At 39.0% G+C, this 21,452-nt stretch overlaps 1 protein-coding gene across 2 annotated transcripts in view; it reads left to right on the forward strand.

The window, feature by feature from the left end:
- Window positions 1-21,452, forward strand: part of MGAT5 (alpha-1,6-mannosylglycoprotein 6-beta-N-acetylglucosaminyltransferase) — a 143,069-nt gene that overhangs the window by 9,790 nt on the left and 111,827 nt on the right. Inside the window, exon 2 of one of the 2 annotated variants that reach the window (XM_068139111.1) lies at window positions 12,159-12,221. The exons of the other annotated variant lie outside the window; for it this stretch is intronic. The gene's annotated coding sequence lies outside the window, so the exon portion shown is untranslated. The remainder of the gene's footprint in view (window positions 1-12,158; window positions 12,222-21,452) is intronic. 2 annotated transcript variants of the gene reach the window in all.

The following is a 21,452-nucleotide window of genomic DNA, read 5'->3' on the forward strand; positions in this document are numbered from 1 at the left end:
ATTTATGAACTCATCTGACTTTCGTAAGTGGACTAAAACAGAGCTCCTCATCCTGCCCCACCCACCAAATCTGGGTGGCTTTTTTTCCTACAAGATGAATCTTTCTGTTAGATTGCTCACTACCTAATGATCAAAACAGATGATTTCCAGCAAGAATTGTATGCCCTTAGAAGGCCAGTTGATCTTGCATCTTTGTCACATTAACTCTTTCACACAGATCCTCTTTTTTTTTCTGATGTGGCTTTTTCAACTGACCTCAAGCAACTGTCTGTAGTAATTGAGGCCATTTTTGGTGAAGGTCTGACTCTCTGCCAATGTTGCACAAGTTTTGAGTCTACAGGAAATGAAAGTAGCACATTGAAGTGGGGCGTAATCACTGAGTGTCCTGCAGTTTGTTTGGATCTGCAGGTTTCTTTGCTGGGAGTTATTTGCACCAGAATTGGCTACTGTATTTTTACTAATATAATCAATATGCTATTGCAGTAATATGTTTGGCTTGATTATTTTAAATGTTTGTATAGGAGTTTCTTCTGAGGTTATCATTATACTTCCCCCCCCCCCCAAAAGCCAGTGAGATAAACAAATGAAAACATTATGGAGAAAATATAAGTTTGCTACTTTTAGATTGTCTCAGAGGTCTGCTAGAATGTAGGAAAGCTGAGAAGAGCAAAGCATAAATAAATCTGAATTTAGACATTTTAAATACTATCTTCTAAAATTTCTGGTAAATCCATGCTAGCTATTGTCTTTTCACAGTTGTCTTCATCTATTTTGATAAGCTGGCTTTTTTGGATCTTTCTTTGAGCTTTCATTGTATACAGCTGTCTAATGTGGAATTGTGAGTGTCATAGCAGATACAGCAATGAAGCAGAAGTTGGCTTTGCTTCATGTTTTTAAAGGAAAGAAAAATCCTTCCAATTCTAATGAATCTTGCTGGATGATAGGCAAAGGGAGATCTAGATGTGGTGGTGGTAAAATTGTTCCTAGAGTTATTAAATTAACTGTCTGGGTGCTGCTCTCGCAAGGTAAAGCAGACTTGAGTGTGAAGAGCAGGAACAATGGATGAGGGCATTGAGTCCATCATCAGTAAATTTGCTGACGACACCAAGCTGGGAGCAAGAGTTGATCTGCTGGAGGGTAGAGATGCTCTGCAGAGGGACCTCGACAGGCTGGACAGATGGGCAGAATCCAACGGCATGAGATTTAACACATCCAAGTGCCGGGTTCTGCACATTGGCCACGACAACCCCATGCAGTGCTACAGGCTGGGGTCAGAGTGGCTGGAGAGCAGCCAGGCAGAGAGGGACCTGGGGATACTGGTCGATGGTAGGCTGAACGTGAGCCTGCAGTGTGCCCAGGCAGCCAAGAGGGCCAATGGCATCCTGGCCTGCATCAGGAACAGTGTGGCCAGCAGGAGCAGGGAGGTCATTCTGCCCCTGTACACTGCACTGGTTAGGCCACACCTCGAGTACTGTGTCCAGTTCTGGGCCCCTCAGTTTAGGAAGGATATTGACTTGCTGGAACGAGTCCAGAGAAGAGCAACAAACTTGGTGAGGGGTTTGGAACACAAGCCCTATGAGGAGAGGCTGAGGGAGCTGGGGTTGCTCAGCCTGGAGAAGAGGAGACTCAGGGGTGACCTTATCACTCTCTACAACTACCTGAAGGGAGGTTGTAGACAGGCGGATGATGGTCTCTTCTCCCAGGCAGCCAGTGCCAGAACAAGAGGACACAGTCTCAGGCTGTGCCAGGGGAGGTTCAGGTTGGATGTTAGGAAGAAGTTCTATACAGAAAGAGTGATTGCGCTATGCAATGGGCTGCCTGGGGAGGTGGTGGAGTCGCCGTCATTGAAGGTGTTCAGAAGGAGACTTGACGGGGTGCTTGGTGCCATGGGTTAGCTGTTCGGGTGGGTTGGATTGGTTGATGGGTTGGACACGATGATCTTGAAGGTCTCTTCCAACCTGGTTTGGTTTATTCTAATAAAGGTTCTAATAATGGGAGGGAACTTAAGAGTTAAATGAAACCTTACCTATGGGGAAAAACAACTTAGTTATTCAACTGCCTTGAACATCAGATATTTTCTCAAGAAAGTCACTCAAAAGTCATGTGCTAAAGTAACTATATGCACTAATAATTTTGGATTTAAACAGGTATTATAGAAGCATAAAGATGATTTCCAAAGCACTCTTCAGACTTAAACCTCATGTTGTGTGTTCAGTCCAAACTGTAGCATCCATCTTCTCTCATTATTAAAACGGCATCCTAACTTGGAGTAAAACTTGGAAGCTATTGAGTGATCCAAAGCTGTAGAAAGAAATATCATATCCCTCTGAAGTACAGAGGAAAACATTGCTGAAAAAAATGCATTCTTTTGTCAGGCTATTAGCATGAACAGTTCTTCTCTTTAAGACCACACCTAATGAATTTGAGGGATTGACTACTGGTTTCTTTTATTCCCTCCTCTGATGTAGAGATACCATTGTACTTTGCATGCACATGGCTCAAGTACAGATGGATCTACTTTCTAGAGTGGAACAGAAGTGTAAGCCAGTAAGCTGTGATACAGTGGTAGGATAGTCTGTAGGATCCTTGTAGTTGCAGCTTACAAAGCAAATGGACTGCTCTAGATGTTGAAATGTGCTAAGATAATGTCTTTAATAGTTATCTGCAGGTTGTCTGTCAAATCCTGGCTGTTGCAAAGATAAATTAATGTAGTCCAGTAATACAGAGTGTAAAAGAGAGAGACTATTTTTTTTGCCTGCTTGTCCTCAAAGGTGTGTTTGCCAGTACGTTTCCCCACGGAGTAAACGAGTGAATATTGTCATAATATTAGAAAATCTGTTCCTCTGTCTCTCTGACTTTTTCTTTTCAGTAGCTATGACTAAACAGTAAAGAAATCCATTCAGCTGTGGTAGTGTCAGTGGTAATGTAGTGGACTCTCTTCCTCTCTGCTACAGTGCTGTTACAAGAACATTTAAATTCTGCTCAGATCTGTAAGTAATCTTTTTGGCAGCCTTATGCATTTACATTAGCTGCTGGATTGTAATAATTTTCAAATGGATTGTCTGAAAGGGAATTTATTATTTTTTTGGGTCCATGATGAATATAGATGTCTTCAAACTGTGGTTATATTTCAGGTCTTGTGCCTTTACCTAGCTCACATAAACTTGGTTCTAGGAAGGTACTTCCTGGTGGAGGTTAGGAAATTGGGTACTGAACTTGCAGTGGAGATCCACAAGAAAATCAACAAGTAGAAATAATTCCACTGGGTTTATACTTCTGATACAAAGTGTCCTCTTCTTAAGACCTTGTATTAGGTAGAGTATACGGTATACTGCAAATAAATGCCATCCTTGCTACTGATGGAAATTCTTCTGTGGCAAGTCTTCTATCACTATATTTGTGCTGAGAAGTCTTTCAACTTTCTCTTGTTAGCTCAAAGTTCACAGTGAAAAACCCACACCATTCTAGAGATGGGCAATACTGGTTATGGAATTTCTTATTCTAGAACCCTTTTGGCTTTAGGACACTGGAAGAGGTTTGCAGTAGGATGTGTCCTACCGCAGATGTTGGCTAGAGTTTAGGGTACAACTACAGTGGTAAGATTCCATCTAGATGATAGGCATAGCAGTCGATCTTCAGCTGTAAATGACACCCCTTGCCATAGCTGGAGGCATTTTTTAGACCTGTTTTTCATATTGGTGGGAAGGAGGAAAAGACATTGATCCTTACATTAATATTGTTTATAATGTGTTTGTTGTTGGAACACTGGAGAACTAAACTAATACTTGAGATTCAATGTGTTTGAGTGAACCATGTAAGTCTGACTTCACTGCCTTTTAAATCTCATCCCTGTGATTCGGGGAATGCTTGAAAAATGTATGGAAGCTTTATAATACGTTTGTGGTGTTTTCAAATTATATTGATCTCCATATAGTGTGTTAGGAAACCTTTATTTGGCACACTGGAAGATTTTGTGCTAGAAGGGGCCTGCTTTTTTTCTTGTTTCCCATCTATACAACTATGAGCACATCTAGACTGATGTGTAGCAGTGGCAGAAATTTGTTAATGTTAAGTTTTACATGCTCTTTTAGAGAATACTTACTGAAGGGGATCTGTTTCTGCTTGTTTTTGAAAACCATTTCATTTAATGACAGTGATTCAGTTTATAGGTTTTTCTAAGAGCTGACTTCTGTTCCCAGTACTGGAAAGTTAAAAGCTAAATGTAGGTGCTTGAGAACATGCCATGCATAGTGAAATTCCAAACCTGCTGAAAATTTAAGAGGGTAACAGGTATTAAACATAGCTACAGAGCTTCGCATTATGCAATCCTGGTGCAATTCAGACAAGTGCAAAATTGCCTCACTTGCTTGTCTCTTTTTTAATTGATTCAAAAAGATGGAGATGGACAGAATTACTAAAACAGAGAAAGTTCAGAAATTTGTGGTAGGCAGGTAAGGAAAATCACCTTTTGATGTGGTTCAGGTTCAAAAACATAAGATTAAATCCATGGCAAGGCAAATATAATCTCATTTTATAGTTATATAAGATGGTTTAAAGTGGGTCATCAGTGTTGGGGAAAAACATGCCTTCATTTTTAGGCTTTTTTTTTTTAACACACCAAATAAGTGGCTTTCTTCTCCTGTCCTTCCCACACTAGAAGGAACACGTTCCTCTAGGGACAGAGATAGGATGAAGCTAAATATATCCCTTGTCTGCTTTATTCTCCATCATGTTGCTTCAGTGGTAATCACTTGTTTGAGATTTACCTTCGGAGATTTTGCCTGGCATATGGTGACATGCATAATGAGTATATGCAAACATACAGCAACTTAAAATTCTTTATTGCATTTTTGTTTTAGTTCACAAATTGCTGTAATAATTAAAAGAATTTTGTAAGTATTGACTTATGCACTTAGAGGAAATTTAACCTTAATTCTTTGTTATCCCATCCCTGGAAACATTCCAGGTCAATTTGGGCAAGGCTTTGACCAACCTGATGTAGCTGAAGATGTCCTTACTTACTGCAGGGGGCTTGGGCTAGAATGCCATTAAAGGTCTTTCTCAACCCAAAATGCTTCATGATTCTATAATCCTTTGTGTGAGATGGAGGGGGAAAATACAGCCCAAGACTCTACTTGAGAATTGGAATTCTGTTTTCTAGTTTAAAATTATATACAGGAAATGTAAATTCCTATTTTTTTGGAAGAGCCAACCTTTTTTGGGAAGGAGAGGAAGTTGATATTGCTTGAGGGCAAATAGGTCTGTAGCTTAATTATGAATTTTTGGGTGATGTTCACTTGTTTTTTCTGAAGCACCAGCTGGAAGAATCTGAAGGTCAGCCTGAGGAAAAAGGAGAGTGATAGCATGCTTCTGTACGAGAAGGAGGCCTGAGTGATTTTAGGTAGAAAAGGAGTGACTTCTTCAGCAGCCTTTTAGAGCTGAGATATATAAAATGATGTGCATCTAAGGGTCCTCTAGGCATCAACAAACATATGCATCAAAACCTTAGTTATCTCTCAAACAGTTTTTTATACTGTTTTGGGTAATTGGGGAAATGATTAAAATGTTTACTTTTCCATTCATAAAGGGAACCATGCAATTATGGGGAAAAAGTACATACTAATGCAAATAATTTTCAAACTCTTCCTTTGATACTCCTGACTGTCAGAATTGGTATAATTTGTTGCCAGCAAAGAGAGTTGTGTCCAAAAAATCCAGCTTGCCACTTCTGATGATTGAGATAATTTACTTTGACTTTCCATTCAACCCCTGACTATTATTAATCCAGCTTCTAGTTCCTCCTGTATTTAAATTCTTTATAGAAGCTGACAGTAAAATTTTTCAGTTCATGCTGAAAACTGCCTGTTGGCAAATAAACAGGTAACCATTACAATACACATCAAATGAGCATCTATTCCAGCCTTATGCTGAGGCTTTGATCAAGTTCTTGATAATAAGTCATGATGTCATTATGCTGAGCCAGAAGAGAACAACAGTATGATGGAAAAGATACATGCAATGTTAATGGAAGGACCCATATATACCGTCTGAACTGTGGTAAAATAGCCAGACCAGCTTTGTAGATGAAATAGCAAATTACTTCTTGCCCAACATACTTTCACTAAAATGTCTAGGGAACACTCAGGTTAATTCTATGGGCAGCTGTGAGGAGGCAGTGACTTCTGGCTGGAGAAGTCTGCTGGCACAGATGAATCCAGAACAGCTTCTGTCTTCCTGGCTGCAGCCCATCACACTCAGAAATTAAATCTATGCATACAGAATCACTTGTTCTATGTGATTTACATTTATCAAATCACAAAACCATTTTCCACTTCACTGTCTCCACTATTTTGACTTCACTGCAATACCTGCTGTTTACCAAAAAGCATGAGGAATTTTTTGTTTTCTGAATTCTTCTGCATGATCAAGGGGAGTTTAAACATTTGCTCACACAAGATTGGAAAGCAGGAATAGAGGAGGCAAAGCTTTGCATGAGGTATGAGAACCAATGGTTCCTTGGCATTAGATGCACTGTAAAATATGGGGATGTGGAGAAGGAAAGGATAAAAGCACACACTATTTGAGCTTTGGAAGGTCAGGCCCTTCCATAGCCAATAGGATGAGCTTTTGAAGGCTGCTGCTTTGCATCACTCCACAAAAGGGGAAGAAAGACTAAGAGAAACAGCTCTGCTACAAAAAAATGCAATTTCTCCTTTTCATTGTCACTAGATGATACACACCTGACCCATCTGTTAGACAGCTTGGTTTGCAAAACAAGCAGAAAGCTAGTGTAAGTAAAAGGCTGCTTTTGTTTTCATGATCTGAATCAGCTCATCAAGAGATCTGTTGATTTGGCACATCTAGCACAGAGGAGGGTGTGAGAGTGAGTGGCTTGGAACAGCAGGATGAGAAGTGTAGAATGAGATTAGCCTGTTCCCCAGCTGTGAGCTGTTGGCTCAGCTCATCTGCCTTGTGTGGCTGGACCCTCTCATGTGGGTCTTAAGGCCTTCTAGGACTTCAGCTCTGTTGACTGACTACAGAGGGACAACGTGACTCTCAACTTCCCCTTGTTCTCTGGTGGCAACGGTGGCTGATACTGTAATTTTGAATGTTACCTTTTCCTTCTCCATCTTTCACCCTGTGAAATCTTTCAATATTAAAACTTATTTTATGTTTTATTTGAAAATGAGATATGGTAATTGCAGTAAATCTTTATACCTTATTGGCTATGTGAAATCCGTGACTAAATGATAGGAGGGTCTCTGTGGCAAAAAAAAAAAGGCTAACTTCAACTCCTCATTTGTTTCAGTAGCATCACTTCTGCATTACTGAGGCTGCAGAATTTCTTATAAGCAGTTCCTCGAAAGTCAGGAGTGTGCAGAATTTTTTCTTTGGGGTGGTGCTCAAGAAGAATGCACTTAAAATACACTGCTGAAAGTGTCCTACCAAACCTGTAGCAGTGTCAGAGTTCAGTGCCAAGCCTAGTGAATAGAATAGAATAAACCAGGTTGGAAGAGACCTTCAAGATCATCGCGTCCAACCTATCATCCAACACCATCTAATCAACTAACCCATGCAACCAAGCACCCTGTCAAGTCTCCTCCTGAACAACTCCAGTGATGGCGACTCCACCACCTCCCCGGGCAGTCCATTCCAATGGGCAATCACTCTCTCTGTGTAAAATTTCCTCCTGACCTCCAGCCTGAAGCTTCCTTTCACTCGTATCACATCTGGGTTCTTTGCATTTTGGCTAGCAGTCAAAAACCAATTTAGCCCTTTACAAGAAGTAAGCATTGTGCTCAGACATCGTAACTCAAAAGACTGTGTCCAGTGTATGGTGTGAAATTAATCAAAAGGAAGGAAGATTAATGACCTGCTGTGGTGCCATCCATCAGGATATCACTCAGCAGGTGTGAAATTAACTTGCCTTGACTGTGGATTAAATTTAGCGGCGTGACGTAAAAATACAGAAACTGTTTCCATTATTACTAGGGAGCAAGCAAGTGTTTTTAAAGATTCCAGCTTAATGAAGTGCTTATGCCATACAGTAGATAGTCCTGTGATCATTTAACAGCATGAGTTTAGATTATGGTCCCTAAGAAGATCAAGTATTACTGTATCAGTAAAAATTGTTAAAGGCTGGCCACAGAAATGTGGTTTTAATTTCAACAATTACTGTGCACCAGATGGTGGACATACACTTTTTTTCCCAACATAAGTACTTCAGCTGTGATCTTTATTTGCAATTCAACAGATTTTAACCTAGGTGATGAAAGTTGCTTTGTTATGGCCCATTGTGATGACTTCCAAAGAACTGCACAGAGGAAACCTCACTATTGCTTATTAAACTTCAGATCTTAATTATGAGGATAGCAAAACTACCCACTAAGTATTAACTACCCACTCACGTTATTTTGGAATGAATATCTAATATTAGGTTATGTACTTAAAGCTTTATGGTAATTCCTAGTTAAGGTAAGCATTGGTTCTGAAAGAGCGATACTACAAAGATGCAAAACATATTACAGGTTGTTAACCTCTCAAGAGAAATGGGGAAGACTAAAGAAATGTATTTCTCAATTTAAATCTAAACAACTTGATTTTTCTGCCAGCTACTTTCTTCTTCTGTCCCATCCGATTTCCTTGTATGTATGCACTTTTTCCTCTATACTTGCTCTGATTACTTTGGTGTTTTTTTTTTAAATGGAGCATTTATCACTGTTGTGAAAGCTCCCTTTGACTTCTGAGTGTTTAGTGGATTTTTGCTGAATATGCCTTGAGCATCCTTCTCTAAAATGTTCAGAGTCATCTCAGTCCTTTTTAGAACTCCTGATGCTTTTGCCCTTGGCAGAAAATAGTCATGCATGGGTTTTTAATCTCCTCTCTGCTCTTCCCCTTAAATTCTGAATACACATTTCCAGTAGTTAAGGAAGTTGCTTGTTTGTGATTAGGAGGAAGACTTAATTATGACTTGCACAGTAGCTTTGTTTGAAGTAGGACTGGCACACATCCATTAATACATTTTCAGGATAAGGTTCCACTGTATATGGGAACATTATTTGCTGGTCTTTATAAGTTGATTCATTTGACCTGTTATTAAGGAGCATCCATGCTTTGTGAAAGCAGCACTTTGTTTAAATATTTCTGATTTGAAGGCTGTTAAGAGTAGTGATGGTCTAATTAATGCGTTACAGTTGTGGCAAGAAAGTCCTGGGGATTTTGTGTGAGAAGATAGTTCTTAAATTAACATTAGTAAAATGGGTATGATTCCTAACAAGTACCATGTAACTACTGAGACATGTTAGGCTTGTTTTAGAGTTACCCTGCTCAGTTGCTGTGTCACTGGCAGTACTTTCTTCAAGGACAAATTCATAAGTAGTAGCTCTGGGATCATCGGATCTATACTGTTCTGGAACTTAAAAGAGCTTAGTATTCCTGAAGGTTATGTGTCTGGGGAGAACCAACAAGGTATGTTAGAAGATGCTTTCTCTAAAGAGGAACATTTTTTCTTGGTACCCATTTCAGAATGAGGAGATAAGGAAGTCATGGAGGCCGCCTAATGCTTTGTAACATTATAAATATTAACAGCATGGGTCAAGCTTTTAACTGTGGTCAAAGGTTAGATGAATATTAGAATGGTCATATTTCAGCTGGAGCTTTGGGCTGCTTTCTTTTCCTGCATTACAAAATTAATATTTTGATATTTATGTCTAAAGAAACTTGCTCTGAAGGCTTAGATTGTAACATGATGCTCTTGCAACCTTGCTTATATTGAAATCAATCCTGGGATGCTGTGTTCAATTGCCTGCTTGCAATTTGGGTTTTACATTACAGCGTTTATTTAATTGTACTTTTGTCAGTCTCTCGTTGATGGCTTTTATAGTTTCCTAAGCTTTTATGATTAATTTGTAGCCCCAGGAGAGGTGGGGATAGATGAAGAAAAGAAGCATAAGTCATTCTGTTCAAATTCTTCTACAATTTCTGAAGGCGGGTGAAAAGCCAAGTGGGAGTGCTCAGGCAGTTGTGACAGCCAGAAAATTCAACTGTCCTGGTAAACCTTTTTGTCAGGCCATTTTGCTGCGAAGAAGGGCTCACTCATCTGTTTCTTGTGACAGGCTGGTTAAGTTGGGTCACACAACTCTTCATTGTGCCTTGCATTCAAACTGAGTTTTGTTTTGCCTGCTTCTGCCATTTGCTTTATCCCTTCTTATCTGTAATACCCTATCACAAGGCAGCATGAGGCTAATTATGGTGTTCACAGCAGTTCTGGATTGTTTTTTAGTGTGATACAGAATTTTGGTATGAAGAGAACTTGGATTTCTCTACATTGCCTGTAACAACAAACGCAAAATTTGTTTGTCAGCTGCTTAATTAAGCAGTGTGATGTTGTATGACTGTATGGGTTCTTGAGAAAATATTTGGATTTCTCATGAATCCAGGGTGACTAAGGACTGCAAATGAAATTAGCAGAAATATTCCATTGCAAGCAGACTGACCCAAGGGATCGGACCTGATTGCACCTCGAGTTTACAGAGCATTTGTTCATGTCCAGGTTATGCTGACAATACTTCGGTTTCTGGTGGGGTCAGAGAACGTCAAAGGAGCTTGTGTCTGCTGGCAAAGTTGAGACAGTAGCCAACAGTTATATCAGTGGTTATGGGTGGGTGTGGGGGGTTGGTGTGTGGGTTAGTGTGTGTGTGTGTGATTCTATGTGAGGAGTGAAAATTTTGTTTGGCTTTTCTCATGACATTTTCTGTATTTTCTCAAACTACAGTCAATAAATGTCCCTTCCCAAAGGAATTACCAGTCTGTAGACTTGTGATTTTTATTGTAACTCAGCCAGGGACAGCCAGAAACTTGTTATATAAAGAAGTCAAACATGATGGTATTTAATAAGAAGCTTATTCTGCATAGCAAAAATGTGAAGTATTGTCTAATTAGCAGTCAAACCACATATTTTGCCCTATAGTTCACTATGTGTTAAGTGGGTTTATGTCACTGATTGATATAGCTCATTACAGCTCATAAATGTCAGCATAAAATCAGTGAAAATAAGAGTGTTAAATTGTCTCGCTGTCATTAGATATCCAATAGGCCTGGGTTTGGTGACAAGTTTGTAGATAAAGTGTGAATTTTATAGTTGAAGATGTCATAAGACTCGGAGAGCATAGTGCTTCTCATTATGGAAAGAGACAGCCTATATCTAAAAGCTGTAACTGAAACTTTTCCTGGTCATGGCTACTACCAGTCACAGAATCACAGAATGGTAGGGGTTGGAAGGGACCTCTGAAGATCATCATGTCCAACCTCCCTGCCAGAGCAGGATCACCAGAACACATCCCGGTGGGCCTTGACATTCTCCAGAGATGTAGACTCCACCGCCGCTCTGGGCAGCCTGTTGCAATGCTCTGCCACCCTCAAAGTAAAGAAGTGCCTTCTTGTGTTTAGATGGAACTTTCTTTGTTCAAATTTATGTCAATTTACTAATTGTCCTGTCACTGGGGACCTCTGAGAAGAGTCTGTCCCCATCTTCCTGATACTCAAACCTTGGATGTTTGTAAGCATTAAGATCCCCCCTCAGCCTCCTCTTCTCCAAGCTAAACAGAACCAGCTCTCTCAGCCTTTCCTTATATGCTAGGCAATGTGTAGTACCAAGTTTAAAAGGTACAGATTCAGTGATGGTAACATTAAGTAAGTGATGTCACTCCTGGGAACACAGTACCAGTGAGATGCTTTCAGTGAATCTCTGTTCTTTGCCCAAATGGCAGTCAGTCAGGTGTACACTGCAGTGTAACAGTGTACACTGAAGTGGCTAATTCTTTAATAGTGCAGCTGATGATTTCCAAGTGACTGTAATATGCTCAAATAATGTATATAGGTGAGAACCTGAGGTCTGCATCTCAGAAGACTTGGCATTGTAAAAAGGAAACAGAAAGCAATTCACATCAACCAGTTGATCACCTGATATTGTTGTAAGATATTATCACTTGGTAATGAAAAGTCTCAGTACTTTACATTAGTAGGTTGTAATAATAAAAAGATAACGTGTCTGTTGGTAAATGATGCTGGAAGGTTTGTGCAGGGTATATGTCGTAAATTCCAGTCCAGTTGAACAGAACTCCCTGAAGCTAAAACTTCACACTGATTTATTTTAACAGATTCTGGGTCCAAATCTCTTGATACATGCAGTAGCACCAGCTCCAGTTGCCATGGCCCTACAGGTATCTATTACATCAATAGATTTCAACAATTTGGGTATGTTGTATGCTCTTTGGTTATTATATTTTAAATATACTAAATAAGATGTGAGAATATACAGGGACAGCAGACCAGTGACCAATAATACGTCTCTCAAGTTGTAGCGTGCAGCTCATCTGTGAGATGAGGCTATGGATACACAGAATTTAAATAAGGAACAGGTTCTCTGGTTTTGTGGGCAGAATATGCCAATCCACTATAAATTAGCCACAGAATTTGGTCAAGAAAGAAACTGCATTTTCAGAATGCAGTGTCAGAAGCAGTGCCACCTGATCCCAGATCATTCTAAGAAAACTAAAGCAGTCTGCTAAATAGCTTTTGGTTTTTGTTTGCTTTACAAGGGGGAAATTTACAGGTGTGTGTCTTAAGTGACTGGAGATAAACTTTTTAATGTCTGTTTGAAACTGTAACATGGAACTGGGATGTCACTTTTAGTCTCTGTTCAAAGCCTCAGCTCATCTCTTTAATAATTTGTGTGGAAACTGTATGAAAGATTTAAAATATGACAGCTTGGAAATAAGAAGATTGATGCTACTCTAGTGTGATCCAATTTGAATTCTGACCTAATTTCTTTTAGTTAGTGACTGGTATAGGACTTCGTGGGGTACATGAACTTATGACTTTTGGAGACTACTGGCTGGTATTTATAGGTTTGCAGAAATAGGATTTTCATCCAAAAACTGACAGGTTCTTAAGTTCTTCCTGTTTTGCTTTAGAGTGACAACTGGAAAGTGCACAGGAAAAGCAAAGGATTGTTTGTTTGCTTATTTCAAAGAGTCTTGTGGTTTGTCTGTTTGCTACATAACGATTTTCTGCATGCATGGTTTTACAAAATATTCTTTAATGCTTAAGCAAAAGGAATACCTTCCACTGAATTTGTTCATTTTGCACATACTCTTAAAAGGGTGTCATTGTGTACATGTTGCCCCTAAATTGCTTTGAGCTTTTCCTTCTGGATTTTTCTTACTGTGTCTGGTAGCTGTTTGCAGAGCAGCAGACTATAGATAAACTATCAAATGCAAATTCACAGTTCCATTTGCTTACTCAACAATTATGTTCCATATACAAATCCTATCTCCCAGATGCTTTCCTGTTGTTAGCAGTTGCTTTCATGTGCTTGTAACCTATGGCAGAGAGAATCTTGTTCTTCAGTTCCACATTTAGTGTGGGGTTGCCATCTGCTTTGTGTATTAATTTGGAAGGTAAGTGTTTTATCACCTGTTTGGACAGATTGAATCCAAAATGCTTAGCAGTCCTAGGGATGAGGTCACCTTTCAGTCTTTTTATGAAATTTTGTAAAAGGGTGTAAATAAGCAGAAAAATAAAGACCACTGTAACTTGAATATTGGAGTATTTTATATAGGACTGTAGCTCCTGTAGCTGTTTCATTTCCGTTTTGTTGTACGCTTCTTGGTGGGAGGGGAAACCAAAGCGAGGTGGAGAAATGAGAAGTGTATGTGTAATACTATGTTCTAATGGAAGATATTGCTGAAACTGTATGGTTTTATTGCAGTTTGGGCATGCTGATATTAATGGGGTGTGCCTTTTTTCAGTGAAAAGGCATTATATACTGGACTGAGCTTGATTTAAGTTTTTGTGCCCTCCTCACCCCAACATTTACTGTCCCTTGCACTAGTCACTTTGTGTACCAAAACCTCTTCTGTTGCCATTACGCAGGAAATTCCCATGATGGCTTGGTGAGGTCTTCATTTCTCTGGTAATGGGAGATGAAGTGAAAGGGAGGGAAGTAGGAGGATCTCATATTCGTATGGGCGATATCAATCTTTGCGTGACATCCCTGCATTCTAGCACACACAGTTACAATCATGCTCTTGTCTTCTGAAAGCAGAAAACGCTGCAGTTCTGGGGGCAGTGTTAACAGTGAAAAAGAGCAACTAGCTCCCAAGAGTTCTCCCACATAAGTCAAGACAAATTTTGCAGTTCTGCAGAGCAGTGTGGTTTTTAGCCTTTTGTTTTCTCTTCCTTTTTTCTTTTTTTTTTTTTCTTTAATTATTATTATTCCATTTCCTGTTGCCTTCCACACTAGCTCTAGAGTTATTTATGGTGCTTTCAGGGAAGAAACTGATCAGCTGCTGCTCATCACACAGCTGTTGGGGTAGATGGAGCTTTATCTTGCACTGAGGCTTTCTCTGCCTCCTTTGATCCTTCAGAACTGCGTTAACACCTGTCCATGCCTACTTATCTTCCTCTTACCCTCTTCTTCAGTTCCTGTGTATCACTTGTGGGTTTTATTCCTTCCCACAATATAGAAATAATGAATATAAAATATCTGCAGAACTTCATTAATTTGTGAAAGTTTTCTAAATCTGAAAAAGCTGAAGCTGTAGAGATTTGGCACTTAATTATGTGTATGCAGCCAATCTGAGTATTGCATAAACCACACAGAGCTTCAGCTCTCTGCTCTTTGTGTATGTGGTTTAGATACACTGGCAGTATTCATGCAGGAGGAGGCTATGCTGCCTAGATACTCTGCTTGTTTGGATAATTAATTTTTTTAATCACAACTCTGATTAGGAGGTATCAAAAGGAGGCCATTTGTGGGAATGGTTTTTAATTTATGCATGGATGCATGGGATTAAGCACATTTATTACACTAGGGGAGACGTCTGGCTGTCTTAAGAGCTACCGGTGAGGTTCTAGCCATATCCAGCATATTCCTTGAAAAGCACAAAGTTATGGGGATACTTGGGAACAGACATTTTAGAGCAGGATTTTGAAGTCTTACCAGGCAACACAGAAAACCCAGAGTCCTTTTCTGAGGGTGAAGGTACCTAAAAGAAGGTACTATTGAAAAAAGTCAGTGGGAAGAGCGGTATTTAGAAAGGGATCTGAAATAAGACAACAGCAGAATACAGTATATCTGAGCTTAAATATATGAGAATTGACAACAAAACTTGTCTTTAATTGCTTAGGATGAAAGTAGATGCTTTTCACATGCTTGTTCAATGATACTGTGCTATGTACTGTGGGACTGTCTGAGAAACACAATGGGCTTTGTAATAACTTGCATAAAATGTCATTGATAAAATGCTGTAATTATGGAAACCTGTTGAGTGGAGTAATGTCTGTAACTATCCATTCTTTCATACTGGGGATACAGTTCTTTCAAAGAAATTTCAAAATACTTGTGTCATTTACTTGTCTGAATGCAGCCAAGATTTGTGGCCAAAATATACTTACTTGCATCTGATGCTTGGTAGAAATTGTGTTGATGAAGGGATGCTTGTTGCTTGAAAAAAAATCCACAAAGATTTTGGTAGATTTTAATGACTTTTTCTAGCAAATGGCTGTAGGAACTGTGGTATTTGCTCTAAAAATCTTTATCTGCATGAGTTGTTAGTAAAAGCCTATTCTTTGAAGTTTTAGTAATCCTTTGAAAGTCTCCACAATATGTGAGCTTAATAGCTTAGACCATGTGTCCAATGTGTATATTCTTGCATTTGTTGGCATTGACTGTGACTGGTGTTACTAACTCTGAGTCTAGTTACATACAGGCTAATATTGATGCTGTTCTTTGACATTTCAGTTGCAATTGAAAGATTCACTTACAGCAGATCAACACTTCTGAGCTGGGAAAATGTACCTGCCTGGTAGTAATGATATGATTCTTCAAGGCAGTGGGAGTAACAACAAAATACCTATTGTTTTTTAAAACACCTTCACAATTGACAACACAATTGAAACTTGTGAATTATCCTCAAAGACTGAGTCATTTTATGCTTAGCATTTCATGTTATAGTGTATTGAAGTCGATGTTAAGAATAGTATTTGTGTTTTTTTTTTCAAAGATGATTGTAGAACCATTACATTTGGAAAAGAACTCTAAGATCATCAGATTTAACCATCAACCCAACACCACCATGCCCACTGAATCCTATCTTGTCATATCTACGTGTTTTTGAATATTTCCATGGATGGTGACTCCATCACAACCTCCCTAGGCAGCTTGTTCCAATGTCTAACCACTCTTTTGGTACAGAGATGTGAGGTCATTTCCTCTCATCCTATCACTAGTTATTTAGGAGAAGAGACCAATTCCCTCCTCACTACAACCTTGTTTCATATAGTTGTAGAGAACAATAAGGTCTCCCCTGAGCCTTTTCTTCTCCAGATGAAATAATCCTAGTTCCCTCAGCTGATCCTTATGAAACTTCTTCTCCAGACCCTTGACCAGCTGTGTTGCCCTTTTCTGGAAATCCTCCAGCACCTCAATGTCTTTCTTGCACTGAGGGGCCCCAAACTGTACACAGTGTTTGAGGTGTGGCCTCACCAGCAATCAGTAGAGGGGCATGATCACTTACTTGGTCCTGCTGGTCAAACTATTCCTGGTCCAGGCCAGGATGCAGTTGGCTTTCTTGGGCTGCTGGGCACACTGCTGGCTCATGTTCAGCCAGTGTGTCAACTGGGACCTGAGGCTTCTTTTCTGCCAGGCAGTTTTCCAGCCACTCTCCCCAAACCTGTAGTGTTGCATGGGGTTGTTGTAACTGAAGTGCAGGACTTGACATTTGGCGTTATTAAATCTCATACAATTGACCTTGGCCCTTAGATCCATGATGATGCTATGCTGGCAGGAGTATTAACTAAAGGGTTTCCATGTTTATGGATATTTTTGTAACTTTCATGTTCATGTACATTTTGGATGATGTGGCTCATTTGAAGTGTTAAGGTTTGAGTGGTTTTCCAGTCTGTCAAAATGGGTTGAACAGAGCACAGGTAAAAATCCTTGTTATATTTTAATATTAGTCCTTAAAGTAGATGTAATGAAGGTGTGTTGCATGAGGTTTATGTAATGATTCTGACAAGGGGCAGGAGGAGAGCAAGGCCAATTGCCATATGAAAACTGGATACAAAATCTTACACTGTCAGAAATTATCTTGCTTTTAGGTAAATTGCCACTTGGTTGTTTGAAAACAACCATGGGTTTTGTGGTGGGAAACACTTTTTTTGGCTTCTTTAAAACTCGTTCTTGTTGGAACACAGAGTTAATGAATTGTCTTTCTGTTCTTATTTTTTAAAAGAAGAGATTTTATTAAAGAGTTCCTCAGTCACTTTCCAGGGCTGTAGGAATGGCTAATTACTAGGTATTGCAGTAGGAGGTAAAGGATAATGGGAGATACCAGGCATAATGGTGAAAACAAAAAAATACAAAGAGAGAGATGCTGCTTTTGGGCCATACTTCTGCTGCTGCAAAATAGTACACTGCTAATGATCTTTTAGAAAGAGAGAGACTGAGGTGCATTCAATGGTGGGTTCTTCTGTTCTTCTGTATTCTGTTTTATTTCCATAAATGAAACTGCCTTCTTCAGTACCTAAAAAAATAAAAAAGTAACAAAAACATGAGTAGAGAAGATTTCTATTGTTATTTTTCTTTTCTCACTGTTGTAAACAAATGCACTTTTGAAAGTTGAGTAGCATGATAAAGGTGGATTTCTGACTGATGGAAATGATTTTTTCATAAATAATTGCAATCCTTAATTGCTTTTAAATTTTTTTATTAAATCTATTTCCTTAGATGTGCTTCTAAGTATTTTATACTGAGTCTGTTACTTGGTACCAGCTATATTACTTTTTCTGTCCCTGAACAGCTAACCCTGATAGTAATGATCAAGTGAATTATTGGGAAAAGAGCAGATTGATTTTCCATGCTACATAAATCAACTCTGCATACACATAATTCTTTGTAAGTAATCCAGCAATAAAACTGCATACTTTCAAATAATGTTTAGCAATTCTGTGTAGTTTTCTAGTTTTGTTTAAATCCTTTGATAGGATGCACCAAAGTTGTTGAGGATTGCTTTCAGATTTTAGTGAGTTACAGTAGCCAGTCTGTGTATTTAGTGAACCAGACAAGTAAGACTGCCCTAGTGTGAGCTCTGACTCATCACACTGACCTTTAAGTCTGCAACTGTCCTATTTATCAGGACTGGTGGTGGTAAGAGATAATAGTACTTGGTGATTTAAAAGACAGGGCAGACCTTATTGCTGTCTACAACTACCTGAAGGGAGGTTGTAGCCAGGTGGGGGCTGGTCTGTACTTCCAGGCAACCAGCACCAGAACAAGAGGACACAGTCTAAAACTGCACCAGTGGAGGTTTAGGCTAGATATTAGGAAGAAGTTCTTCATAGAAAGAGTGATTGGCCATTGGAATGGGCTGCCCAGGGAGGTGGTGGAGTCACCATCACTGGAGGTGTTTAGGAAGAGATAGGGTGCTTGGTGCCATCGTTTAGTTGATTAGATAGTGTGGATGATAGCTTGGACTCAATGATCTCAGAGGTCTCTTCCAACCTGGTTAATTCTATTCTATTCCAGATGTGGTGCTTAGGGCATGATTTAGTGATGACTTGGCAGAGTTGGGTTCATGGTTGTACTTTATGGTCTTTACAACCAAGACAATTCTGTAATTACTTATGGACTATTACACTCTGAGCACACAGGAGTAATTAGGAGCTCTTGCAACTTCTTCAAAGTGAAAATAGCTTCATTCACCTAACATGCAAGTAGGCAAGCCATCTCTTCACTTACAATTCTCTGGCATCTCTAAAGCAAGATAATCTTGGTACAGTTCCTCTGGAGGCTCAGTCTAAGATACTTTCAACCCTCAGAATTAGACCTTGTGGAGAACTTGCCAGGGAAATAATGGAAACACTTTTGGCTAGAAAAGATCCTTATGACCATCAAGTCCAATCATTAACCCACCATTGCCAGGTCACCACTCAATGATGTCCCTCAGTGCTACATCTTTTAAATCCCTCCAGGAGTGGTGATGAACCTCTTCCCTGGGCAGATCTTTCTGAAGCTTGCCAACCCTTTCAGTGGTAACCTGTTCACCTGCTTCTGCTATTAACTAGATCTGCTTCATTTTGAAAAGGGTAAAACGTTTTGTTTTTATAAGTTTTTCCACTCTTTCTCTTCTTACCTTGACTGCAACCTGTCTGAGATCCCTTGGGGCTGTCACTGTCACTTTGCAGCATCAGCTGTGCAGAGCTAATGAGCATCATGACAACACAACAGCAGTCTCTGCCTGTGCAGGAGTTTTATCAATCTTGTCCTGTTTTCGAGAAGGTCACATTTCTCAATAATGTTAACTATAGAAGTAGCAGCAAATTCTGCTTTAGGGGTGCTTACTAGCATTATGGTGAAGATGTGCTGGCTGCAATGTATATATTTTACTGAATTCATTAAGTCTGCAAGGACTTCAGGAGGTTATAAGATTGTTAGGCCTTCAGCTTCGAGTGGCTGAGTCATACAGTCTTTATCTGAACTGGTGATAGGAATTTGCAGTAAAGTATTCTGTCCCATCTGCACGTGGCTTAAATGAGTCCTGTCCTAGAAGGTCAGTATGTCCTGCCTGTGAGCCACATTTTTATTCCATCTGTTAATATGAATGTTCTGAAGATGATGCCAAGAAAGTATTTACTAAATATATACACTTTTAATGGGAATAGATAGTGCTTGAACTGATCGAGTTTTCCTGAATACCAAAATTAAAGACCTTTTGACCACCCTCTCAAAAAAAGACAAGTGTTGGAGAGTGACTTCCCATGATTTTCATCAGATAGGGCTTTCCTTTCTCCACAGATTCCTCTTTGTTCAGTTGGGATGTTAACCTGCATTAGAATTATTTTTGCATTCATTTGTATTCCCATACAGATTGTTATATATGTAATGAATGTATTTATATTTGCAACATAAAATGTCTAGAATATGACTATTAAAATATCCTAAAATCAGGTACAAGACTGATATAAAACAGAGCAGTGAACTGTTTCTTGTGAGGAGAACTGGGAATATGTAAAGCTTAAAATGTGGGTCCCCTCAGTTTTTCCATGTTTAAGCAAACCATGAGGAGTAGTTGAAGAGAGAGCTTTCAGTAACAGTTCTCAAAAAAAAATCTCAAGGAAAGTTTTCTTATCCTTATGAATTTTTCATTTAGAACTGTGATTTAAGTTGACTTTCCAAATGTAGCAAGCATAATATATGAAATTCAAAAGAAATCTTCATCTTCATTTTTTTTTTTTACCCTCTAGCACATTAAGAAAGATGTCGGGGAAAGCTGGTGTTGAAGAATTCAGACCTCACTCCTACTCTTTTATAAATTGCTGTTAGTATTCCTGTCTCCATGTGTGAGCCCAAGGTCCAGGCTTGTGGTTTAAAGCTATAAACGGAGATAAGATACTTTTATACAAGAAAAAATGTGCACAGATGGAGATAATCAGAAGTGACTTAAATGTGTAGGCTCTTTGAGAGGTGCCAAAAGCCCACAACACTAAATTGATGTTGATGAGGACTACAGGTGCAAAGTATGCTCAGACATATCCTTAGAATCTGATTTGTAAAAGGTATTCAGACAGCTACAGGAGGACTCAGGAGTGTCTCATTAGTGCAGTGGGAATTGTGTATTTGGGCATCTTCATAAATCTCTTAGACACCCCTTTGCATCTTTATTGAGACTTCTTTAAAATTCTTGGGGTTTGCTGTGCTGTTGAAAGTTGCCACAAATAAAGGGATTGGGTTTTTTTCAGAGCATGCCTTAGTTCTCAAGTAATTATAAGAAATCCTAATGTTGTGGGATAAAGGATATAAAGAACAAAAACTTTCAAGGACAGTACCTTGCATAACATAAAGGATTTCTCTGGGATGTAACCTATTTGGTACATTAACATTCAGGAAAATGACCTTCTGTGCTCTAAAAGTTCTTTGCAAATGAAAACAAAGAAAAAACCCCAACCAAGCAATTTCTGTAGTTACACCTCTGAGACATCTATTCTTTGCAACTTAGAAGAAAAAACATTCCAGAATTTGCTAACAGATTCTGAGTATTTTTTATTGACAGTCATCTGGCATGACTGACATAAACCTCCTTATTTTTCTCTGTATGTTACTTCCATTTAAGGCACACTTTTGTAGTAAAGGAAAATGTCGATGTTGGCAGGGATTCAGAATTTTTTCATATTCCTTAATAGCTGTGGTGATTAAATGTGGATAGTAACATAGCTTTCTTATTTAATAATAAAAACTGTAAATTAGTTGAAATTTTTTTGCATTGACATACTCTTGCATGTAATTCCTGTCTTGCACAGTAAGACTCCATTAAGCTAATAAATCAAGCTTTATGTTTGTGAAACCATTTTCATCTCCATTTAAAGTCCTTTATAGCCTTTCAAATTCTGAA

The sequence above is a fragment of the Melanerpes formicivorus genome, unplaced genomic scaffold (genome assembly GCF_026170545.1).
Source record: "Melanerpes formicivorus ecotype bairdi unplaced genomic scaffold, bMelFor1.0.p_v2 SCAF_5, whole genome shotgun sequence".
Lineage (NCBI taxonomy): Eukaryota > Metazoa > Chordata > Aves > Piciformes > Picidae > Melanerpes > Melanerpes formicivorus.